The sequence below is a fragment of the Lycorma delicatula genome, chromosome 3 (genome assembly GCF_047948215.1).
Source record: "Lycorma delicatula isolate Av1 chromosome 3, ASM4794821v1, whole genome shotgun sequence".
Lineage (NCBI taxonomy): Eukaryota > Metazoa > Arthropoda > Insecta > Hemiptera > Fulgoridae > Lycorma > Lycorma delicatula.
Window position 1 is genome coordinate 81,860,951 of NC_134457.1, and position 12,312 is coordinate 81,873,262.

Here is a 12,312-nt window from a genome sequence, read left to right on the forward strand (position 1 = left end):
TATTACCTATGTATGATCAATAAAACGTTAGTTCAAGTTGAGAGGTTAGGCGTATCGTATATTAATGCCATCTAAATTTCATGAGTGAATAGCATGTCTATCTGAGATGTCTTATTAGGTTTATTTATTATTTATACGATATACTAATTAATAATGATCATTACGAATTGTTTGAAAATTAATTAAATCATAGTTTTCATTATCTAGTACTTATTTTATTCTTTAAATGTTCCGGCAATTTCGTTTGTTTATCTGATTCTGTTTGTTTTCTCATTCATCAGGAGGTCTCACTGAGGTTAAGAACGACTGAGTTGCATATTCAAATTTTTAAGTTTAATCTTCGATTGTTTGATAAGGTGAATGATAAAGAGTTTCGTGTAATATCAACAGCTGTTGTACAAGAATTTCTACATTTACTTTACCATAGTTAACTGTGTTTGTTGTCTAGTTGTGAAATTACCTTGTAAAAATAAATGGGGAAAATGTGTGATGAAGAGTTTTTTAATGATGCTCGTGAAACTTTTCAAGCCATTATGGAGATATCTAACATGTTAAATACTGGGTTAGACGCCGAAACACTAACTTACTGTGTGCGCCTTTGTGAAAGTGGTGTTCATCCTGTAGCATTAGCTTCAGTGGTTAGAGAAATGAAAAGAGAAGTGGAAGCGTTGAAACAAAAAAGAGAAAACTGTTTTGAAAAGGGTTCTCAAGAAACTACTGGTATATGATAAATTTTGTTATTACTATAAATATGAAACATCTTTTCAAATTAAACGTTTATGCTGTTTAATCTCCCTCCTATCTAACTCTTGTACACCTACAGTAAAGCCTATTTTACTACAGTTAACAGATCTGTTTAGTACATTAATAAATGTTTTTGTTATAGAATTAGTACAATCCTTTATGTGGTAATATGTATTTATAGAATTAACTGCTTTAACATTATCTACTTCACAAGATTAATAAATCAAACTCTTGGTTTGTAGTTTTAATAATATTGAGATTTTTGTCAATGTTCTGAATGTGTTATCGTAATTGACGTTTTTAGAAAAGCAGAATATTTTAATTTTAAAACTTACTGAAACTATTTAAAAAATGACATTTACAGTAGTAAAATTGTTGTGAAGTGTTTTCTTTTTATGTAAGCCGTTATTTAATATAACTGTTAATAAATTCACACAAATCAATGATCAGCAATTAGTTGATGATGACTTTAGTTAAATGACAATTCAGACAGTAATTTTAACATTAGAATTCAAAAATTACTTTTTAAGGAAAATTATATGAAAAATAAATATATTTAAAAAGATGATTTTTTGTTTAATACTTTTGATTTGAATTTTCATGCATTTTAGTGATAAGACTGTATTAATTATATTTTATAATTGTTTTTGTTTAAAATTTCCTAATTGCATTTGTTGTAAATGTGGACTTTGGTTAATGGATTATATATTCCCTTCATTTTTCATGCTTCTACCCTTATTGATAGCATTCCATGAAATTTTTTATTTTACATTAGTTTTCAACAAGCTGCATTGAAGGGTTATTATAGTTAATTGAATTTAATATACAGTTTGGAAATATCAGTTAGCCAAGCAGATAAGTTTAGAAAAAAGATGTGAACCTAGACACTACTCTTAAACCCATGTGATTTCAGCCACTATTAGTATTGCCAGGAGAATAATATGATAACCCTATTGTTCAAATTTAGTTTTGTAAGGATGTATAGTAAGTCATTTAAGTTATTTAAGCGTAGTTGACTGATGCACAGTAGTTCATTTTGCTTATCTTTTGGCAGGTGTAGGTATTGATGAATGTTTGTTGTTGTGGAACTATATAAGGTAGGAAGGATACAGCTTAAGATGATGCTTAGTTTTCAATCAATTGCATATGACTCTCCTCCACTTTGGTGCTGCTGCAGTATAGTTCTCCACTTGCATATCTGCAATACCCTTTCCAGTTTGCATTAAAAACTTGAGACTTACAATGCTATTTCCAACCGCAAATAAAAATATCCAAGCTGTATGGAACTCTTTGACTTTGAATTATTCATATTTAATGATCAGACCTTATTCTATTTTATCCATATTATGCAAATATACATTAAATAATTGCCTAATTATAGACGTAAAAAAAATTTGATTTTGTTTTTAAATTGTATAAAATAGAAATGCAGAGGTGAGTGAAGCAATTTTTTCTGTTAAATCAAAAATATTCTGAAATCTGTTTCTTTTGTAAGCTTGGTAAGAAATATTTCTTTACTGATTGTAATTATGGTTGATTATAATTTTGTTCTAATATATTTTTTTTTTGTCTTCAGTCATTTGACTGGTTTGATGCAGCTCTCCAAGATTCCCTATCTAGTGCTAGTCGTTTCATTTCAGTATACCCTCTGCATCCTACATCCCTAACAATTTGTTTTACATATTCCAAACGTGGCCTGCCTACACAATTTTTTCCTTCTACCTGCCCTTCCAATATTAAAGCGACTATTCCAGGATGCCTTAGTATGTGACATATAAGTCTGTCTCTTCTTTTAACTATATTTTTCCAAATGCTTCTTTCTTCAAATATTTGCCGCAATACCTCTTCATTTGTCACTTTATCCACCCACCTGATTTTTAACATTCTCCTATAGCACCACATTTCAAAAGCTTCTAATCTTTTCTTCACAGATACTCCGATTGTCCAAGTTTCACTTCCATATAAAGCGACACTCCAAACATATACTTTCAAAAATCTTTTCCTGACATTTAAATTAATTTTTGATGTAAACAAATTATATTTCTTACTGAAGGCTCGTTTCACTTGTGCTATTTGGCATTTTATATCGCTCCTGCTTCGTCCATCTTTAGTAATTCTACTTCCCAAATAACAAAATTCTTCTCCTCCATAATCTTTTCTCCTCCTATTTTCACATTCAATGGTCCATCTTTGTTATTTCTACTACATTTCATTACTTTTGTTTTGTTATTATTTTCATGCGATAGTTCTTGCGTAGGACTTCATCTATGCCGTTCATTGTTTCTTCTAAATCCCTTTTATAGGGATATTGTTCTAATATTTATTAATAGCAATTGTTCACCAATTAAATTATGTTAATCCGGTTTCTTTAAATTGGGTTTATTTGCAGAGCTGACATAAATATTATTCATATCAACTTTTGACTTTGTTTGACAAAAGAATTAACCTGATCAGTCACAGTTGAAATTCTAATGTAAGCATACTTAACACTTACTAAAAGTGTTAGGAAGTATGATTACTTCAAATTTTTATATTTAATATTAAATTTATTTAATAAATTTAAATATAGGGGGTTTGTCCCTTCATACTCTAGCTACAAGGATTATGATGTTTTTTTTTTTACTTGCTTGTTCTTGGATAAATTTAAAAAAAATTACTGTTTACAACATAATTTAACATGAGTTTGAGGGTAAAAACATGTAGCACTGTAGTATAACAATCCAACTAAACAACACTAATGTCAAAAATTATTACGCAGTTCTGGATAAGAAGACGTGACTTTTTATTATTTTATGTGTTTTCTGAAAAGGTATTTAGTCATTCTAATCTAAAATTTCACAAAAAACTAAGAGGTATAATTTTTTTTAATATTAAATTTTATTTTCTGTTTATAACAATCATTAAATTATTATAATCATAATTTAATGAAATAATCTAAAAAAAATATTTTCTTGTATATAAAATAAAGGTGCTTGTCGGTTATGTCCCACCAAATGTATTTTGTCACTTATCTGGATGCTCCAATTTTTTACTTTTTTTTGAAAAATTGTCATTAAAAACTGATACAACATTAAAAAACCTCGATTTTTAAAATTATTTAGTTTTAATTAAACGAGGTTACCGATCGTTAGGTTATGTTGTTCGTACGAAATTCAGTAAACAGAATCGTTAGTTAGGTTATGCTAACGTTCGCCAACCTCGTCTATTTCCCGGGTTCGAATCCCGGTCTGGCATAGCATTTTCACACGTTACAAATCATTCATCTCATCCTCTGAAGCAATGCCTAACGGTGGACCCGAAGTTTAAACAAAGAAAACCTCGTCTATTTACCCACCGGGTTGGTCTAGTGATGCGTCTTTGCAAATCAGTTCATTTCGAAATTGAGAATTCCAACGTTCAAATTCTAATACGGGCAGTTACTTTTATACGCATTTGAATGTGTTCTTTGATGGATGGGTTTCAATTAACCACACATCTCAGAAATGGTCGACCTGAGATTGAACAAGACTACACTTCACTTCACTCGTACATATAATGCTCATTCATCTTCTGAAGTAATACCTGACGGTGATTCCGGAGACTAAACAGGAAAAAAAGAACCTCGTCTATTTGTAGAGTCTCGGTCTTTCATCTAGAAGTCCCGGCTTCGAATCCCGGTCAGGCGTGGCACTTTCTCACACGCTAACAAATCATTCATCTCACCCTCTGAAGCAACACCTAACAGTGGTCCCTAGGATTAAAGAAATAAAAAAAAAACCTTGTCTATTTGGGGTTATGAAATAGTGGGCATCAACAGCTATGGTCATTAGCCCGGTGGAAATTTGCATTCTGTTCATTCTAAGGAGATATGACCACTGAAATATAAAAATACTATATAAATATAGTATTTCTATATTTCAGTGGATATGACATAAACGCACTGCAGACGACAGAGCGCTTTGGAACAGTATGCCTAAAAACTATTACATACTAAACTTACATTTTTTTGTAATTCCTCACAAAATTTTATACTCACTTTACACTTAATTTAAAAAAATTGAAAAAAAAAATTAAAGTATATGTTTGGAGTGTCGCTTTTATATGGAAGTGAAGCTTGGACAGTCGGGGTATCTGAGAAGAAAAGATTAGAAGCTTTTGAAATGTGGTGCTATAGGAGAATGTTAAAAATCAGGTGGGTGGATAAAGTGACAAATGAAGAGGTATTGCGGCAAATAGATGAAGAAAGAAGCATTATAGGCCACATACTAAGGCTTCCTGGAATAGTCGCTTTAATATTGGAAGGACAGGTGGTGTGGGATATAGAGGGTATACTGAAATAAAACGACTAACACTAGATAGGGAATCTTGGAGAGCTGCATCAAACCAGTCAAATGACTGAAGACAAAAAAAAAACACTTAATTTATTTATTTAATTATAATTAATTATTTACTTTATTCTTAATTTTACACTAAGCTATAACTCTTCAATACGTCACAAAATTTTTAATATAATAAAACCTACGAAAATAATATTCCAGACAATAATTGCCATATTATTAAAAATAATTTAATAGGTAAAACATATAATTTGAACAAAATCTTACCGCTTCGAAACATTAAGAGAGTTGCTTACCTTATTCTCTGTCAGTGTCCGACAAACACTGGATTCCTTCTATTGTATCCGATTCTTTATCATTCCCAGAAATTGGCGTTGACGACGAATCATCTCTAACATTAATTACTAGTTCATCAACCACAACATCGAGAAAATTATCTAAGTCCCACATCTTTTCTTCTTCTATAACATACTTAACGCACTACCAGTTGATACCTCCTTTACGCCTTTTTCGAGCAGGATTTTAACGTGTTTCATTTTATATGTATTATTATTTCGGGGAAAAATTTCCCGGGTTCGAATCCCGGTCTTTCTTTCTTTTTCCTGTTTAGCCTCCGGTAACTACCGTTTAGATAATTTTTCAGAGGATAAGTGTAAATGAAGTGTAGTCTTGTACATTCTCAGTTCGACCATTCCTGAGATGTGTGGTTAATTGAAACCCAACCACCAAAGAACACCGGTATCCACGATCTAGTATTCAAATCCGTGTAAAAGTAACTGGCTTTACTAGGACTTGAACGCTGTAACTCTCGACTTCCAAATCAGCTGATTTGGGAAGACTAGAATCACTAGAACAACCCGGTGGGTTTCGAATCCCGGTCTGGCGTGGCATTTTCACACGTTACAAATCATTCATCTCATCCTCTGAAGCAATGCCTAACGGTGGACCCGAAGTTTAAACAAAGTCTATTTACCCCCCGGGTTGGTCTAGTGGTGCGTCTTCGCAAATCAGTGTGTGGTTGGCTCCACACTAACTCAATCGAATTAAGGTTACAGTGGTAAGCCTTAACACCGTATGACCTTTCGTTTCAGTCAATTCATCGATTAAAGATTTATTCAATTTATCACGATTGTGCTTTACATGTTCAAGGAGTTCTGTTTTTAAAACCGTTTTCTACAAAGTGAATATTTTCTATCGCAGCCATAAAGCAATTTCTTGTTTCCTCCATGAGCTGTTTGGAATATTTTCCAGTTTTACACTATGGTACGGAACATTTTCCATTACAACAATACTTTTTTTGGACAATAACGACAATACTTTTTCAAACTACTTCCTAAAAATATCCGTTAATCTCAACGTGATGTCTCCAGATATTTTGGATTCAAAAACGAGTAATTCACTCTCTAAAAATCCATTTTCATTGCTAATATGTACCACAATTAATCGCTTTCCTGTATTTTTTGTAGGTTGCAGGCTTCTTCTTAATTCTGACAGAAATGCTGTTTCTACCGATGTAACTGTCGTATCATACCAAATTCTTGAAGTGGTGAGGCCTTCAATTACCCATGTCTCATCCAAATAAATATATTTCTACCCGTTTTTCTATAATTTACTATTTTTTTTAAACGATTACGCTGCCAAATTATGATCTTTTCTCGATCAACAATTACATTTTTTTTATTTCTTTTAATAAATTTAAAATCCAATTCGTAAAACTACTGTATCCAAACTTCGGTAAATTCTTGTCACAGTTTATTACAGCCAGCAATTTTTCTAAGGTCAGTATTTAATTTCGAAAAAGGAAATTATGTACAGTCAATCTTACTATATTTTTGTCAAATTCATCTCGTTTTCCTAGCACAGGTTTTCCACGTTATCTATTTTTAACAGGAGTTTCTACCTTTCCCTTCCTATTTATTTCAGTCCGTAATTCATTAATACTACTAACTGACAAACCAGTATTTCAGAATTAAGTTTCACTACTTCCTTTTTAACCGACGTAGGATTTTTCTCCAGCAGTTGATTAACACGTTCAAAACTATTTTTTTTTTTCACTACGCAAATGTTTCCCTTTTCTGTGCTTATTAAAAGATGTTCCTGAATTATCAGCCATATCGATAAACTATTAGAATACACACACATACAGGCTAATCGCACTATCATATCTCACAATAATCACTCGATAACCGAATATACACACACAATTACGCTTACCAAAAAAAGTACTGAAACACAGAACTACAATTAAAAGAAAATGAAAAATATCCAATATCGAATAAGAAAATTTATACTGTTTTTTGAAGTTAGTTACAACAGCTCGGCGCGTACAATAGTGTGCTGTATATACACGCACTACCACAATCGCCATTTGTTTATTTCATATCTCCTTAAGAATGAACAGATTATAGTGTATTCGGTTAAAATCGGTATAACGATTAAATTTTGAGGTACAATATTCGTTTCAAAATTTTTTTTCAATGTAATAAAGATGACTCTTGTTTCTTTAAAAAATCTTTTGTCACATTTTGGTCTGTTTTGTTTTATATAAAATCAAATTTCCGAAACTTGTAATAATCTTCTATTGACTTCGCAATCTAATCAATTTTCTCAGAATTGAAATTCACTATTAATTGTTTTTTATAAATTTTAATTTGTTTGTTGTCACTAAACAAAGTTAATTTACAAAAAAACCCTGAAAAGTTTTTTTTTGTTATTTCTTAGTTTTTTTATTACAGTACGTTTGGATTTTGTGACTACAAGACAGTTATGATGCTTGTTTTACTCAAATTTTTTTAATCGAAGATATATGTTCCTCGACATAAATATTTCAGTATAGATCATTTTGAAATAAAAAGCTATTGATGTAATTTTTAATCTTTTTAAATCTAATTTTTTATTCAGTTTTATGTATTTTGTGATATATATATCGGAGAGGGGAAGAGATTTGTCAGGGATTCAACGTTTTGTGCTTCACTCATTCCCACCATTACAAGTGGAGAATATATAAGATTACAATAAAGTTCAATTAATAAAAATGAGTAGATAACTCGTACAATGAAATAATTACAAATGATAATTATCACTTATCAATAACTCAGTAGCACACGAATTACAATATAAGATTAATTCAATTTAGAATTCAAATAATATTAGAACAACTTGCGATAGACCGAGGCTCAGGGAAATAACGAATTCGCGACCACCAGGACGTCTGTTCGATCTGGGTTCCAAAGCAAGACTACCCTTTCTCCATATTCTCAAATAATATACCTACTGCATATTTCCTTTTCCATATTACTTTTATGATACCCCTATCGTCCTGGGATCCCGACTACGTTGACAACCATGTGCCTACCTAGGCCTAGCCTACCGCAATAAAACAATTTAAACCTTATTTTACAAAACATTACAAGTAATGGTACATTTCTTAAAACTACTAAAAATACAGATATTCTAAAGAATATTCTCATCGTTTTGTCGGAAGATACTCCACTGTACTTTATTCTCCGACACGGCCATTCTGACAATCACACGCCCTCGGGTGTATCTAAAACATTGAGTTACAGTGGTATTTTAATTTTTGTTTTCAACTGACCTCAGTCAGTATAAAGCGTTTTACAATAGTTAAAGTGCAAAAGATAGATTCAGAAGTCCTCTCGAGTAACAGAAATCCATTAATTATTCATTATCCTAAATAGTCATCGTACAGTACTCAAGAGATCGAAAAGCCATCAATCATTATCCCTTATCAGTTAACTGTCAAATAAGATTTTATTTCCTCCACCAATAGACCTCTGCACTATCTCTAGGCTACCCTGTATGCCACATACAGTATCATACATATTCTGTAGTTGCCACAACTACCTGCCCGACACATCATCAGGTGCCCATCGCGCCCTGATCAAACTAACATTAGCCACTAATTTAGTTTGCAGTTACGACTACACACTGATGCATGTGCGAAAAATAAAAATTCCAGGTCCACGACCTGCTGCCAGCCATTAGTGCATTGCGTCATTGGTGGTCTCTTTTTCAATCATTATTCCTTATCATTTAACTGTCAAATAAGATTTAATTTCCTCCACCAATAGACCTCTGCACTATCTCTAGGCTACCCTGTATGCCACATACAGTATCATACATATTCTGTAGTTGCCACAACTACCTGCCCGACACATCATCAGGTGCCCATCGCGCCCTGATCAAACTAACATTAGCCACTAATTTAGTTTGCAGTTACGACTACACACTGATGCATGTGCGAAAAATAAAAATTCCAGGTCCACGACCTGCTGCCAGCCATTAGTGCATTGCGTCATTGGTGGTCTTTTTTTAAACCATAGTCCCTGTTTCAGGACCAACATCAACAGTCTCCTCGGCACAACTTTCATTGTCCGAGGAAACATCCAACTCATTAGGAATATAATTCTCAGGCATTTCTCTCAACTTATCATGACTATACTTATAACTTCTACTACTACTTAAAGATTTTAGTGTGTACCTGTCGGTATCAAGTAATTCTGTTACTACGAATGGACCTCTAAATTTCCTATCGAGTTTCGTTTGATTACGTTCTTCGTTCTTAATCAAAACGTGATCTCCTATTTTAAACTTATTAACCTTCGCTTTATTTTTATCAAATCTAATCTTCTCATAATTAGCATTTTCCTCTATACTTTCAATCGCTCGTTGTCTTACATTAGAGATATCAATTTCATTTTCGTTGTCATCAACTAACAACCCGTAAGGTCTTGCCTTCTTTATAAACTATATCGAACTGAAAAGCCTGTAAATAAGCCCACCACCTATGGACTCTATCATTAAGATCAATCTTATTTTGAGAAGATTTCAATGAATTACAATCAGTTACAACAGTAAATTGTCGTCCATGCAAGTAATGCCGAAAAGGTTTAATAGATTTAACAACGGCCATAGTTTCGAGTTCGTAAGAATGATACCTGGACTCGGCTGGGCTTGTCCTTTTACTAAAGTATTCAATAACTTTATTTTTACCGTCTACTTTATGCATGAGTATTGCTCCGTACCCATCGGTATGCAGTTCTATAGGGTAATCCGGGTCAAAGATAATTAAGACGGGTTCGTTGGTCAAAGTATGAATTACTTTTTGTCGGGCGTTTTCATGTGTCTCAGTCCACTCAATATATTTTTTACCTGAGGTAAGAGCATATAATGGTTTCATGATTTGTGAAAACTTAGGGACAAACCGTCGGAAATAAGATGCAAGGCCAATAAACTGTCTAAGCTGAGTAACGGTCCTTCGAGCGGGTAACATTGTCAAAGAGTTTATTTTACGAGGGTTTGGACGAACTTGTCCTTCTTGAATCTCATACCCAAGGTATGAAACAGATGTTTTGAGAAAAGAACATTTTGAAAAATTAAATGAGAATCCCGCATCTATAAGAATTTTTAATACCACTCGAAGTCTTTCAAACGCTTCTTCTACCGTATCTGCAATTATCAAAATTTATAATTTCGAATTTACTACATTCATTTACTACTTTAGATTTACAGATTTTAAAATTATTTTGAGAAATATTTACTTCAAAACCCAAGCTCAAAATTTCTCGACCAATTAAAATATTATAACTCAAATATTCATCTGGGACAACGTGAAAAAGAATCTCTAATGTAAACAAATCCATAATTACAATAGATAAAATTTGCATGCTACAATTTACTACAACATTTCCGATGCCTTTCAAAATTATTAATTCATTAATTCTACGTCCAGAAAACTTAATCACTATCGATTCCTTTATTAATGAGCATTCTGCTCCTGAATCAAAACAATATGGAAACGACTCACCAAGATGGTTTAGAATACCAGTAGGAGCTGCAACTGTGCAAAGATTCACACGGCGTTCGACGCTACCATTCTCCTTGTTGTTCCCTGGACCGCTACGGCTGCTACCTGGAGCCGTACAGTTTGGCGCAATATGACCAGCTACCCCACATTTGAAACACGTCACATTGCGCGATGAAGAGGATTTTCTAATAGACACAGTTCTGCTGCAGAGCGCCAAGCAACAGAATCCGATCCCGCACTCTCTGGATTAAATCGTGGTAACGCAACACTTTTCTTTGTCGATAATGGCTTTTGCATACAACACTTCATAAACTCAAACAATGTATTCCACTGATCAGGTGATGGACCAGATGGAGACGATCCCACTTCTGATATCGGAGAGGGGAAGAGATTTGTCAGGGATTCAACGTTTTGTGCTTCACTCATTCCCACCATTACAAGTGGAGAATATATAAGATTACAATAAAGTTCAATTAATAAAAATGAGTAGATAACTCGTACAATGAAATAATTACAAATGATAATTATCACTTATCAATAACTCAGTAGCACACGAATTACAATATAAGATTAATTCAATTTAGAATTCAAATAATATTAGAACAACTTGCGATAGACCGAGGCTCAGGGAAATAACGAATTCGCGACCACCAGGACGTCTGTTCGATCTGGGTTCCAAAGCAAGACTACCCTTTCTCCATATTCTCAAATAATATACCTACTGCATATTTCCTTTTCCTTATTACTTTTATGATACCCCTATCGTCCTGGGATCCCGACTACGTTGACAACCATGTGCCTACCTAGGCCTAGCCTACCGCAATAAAACAATTTAAACCTTATTTTACAAGTAATGGTACATTTCTTAAAACTACTAAAAATACAGATATTCTAAAGAATATTCTCATCGTTTTGTCGGAAGATACTCCACTGTACTTTATTCTCCGACATATATATAACGATTAAATTTTGAGGTACAATATTCGTTTCAAAATTTTTTTTCAATGTAATAAAGAAGACTTGTTTCTTTAAATAATCTTTTGTCACATTTTGGTCTGTTTTGTTTTATATTAAAATCAAATTTCCGAAACTTGTAATAATCTTCTATTGACTTCGCAATCTAATCAATTTTCTCAGAATTGAAATTCACTATTAATTTTTTTTTATAAATTTTAATTTGTTTGTCACTAAACAAAATTAATTTACAAAAAAACCCTATAAAAGTGTTTTTTTTATTACAGTATGCTTGGATTTTGTGACTACAGGACAGTTATGATGCTTGTTTTACTCAATTTTTTTAATCGAGGAACATATAAAACTAAAAAATCTGCATTTTAATCCTAAATTTGGTTCCCAAGAGTTTCAGTAGGGTTTCATTTTACCCTTGGTGCAGAAATCAGGACAAAATATTATGTTAGCTGTAAC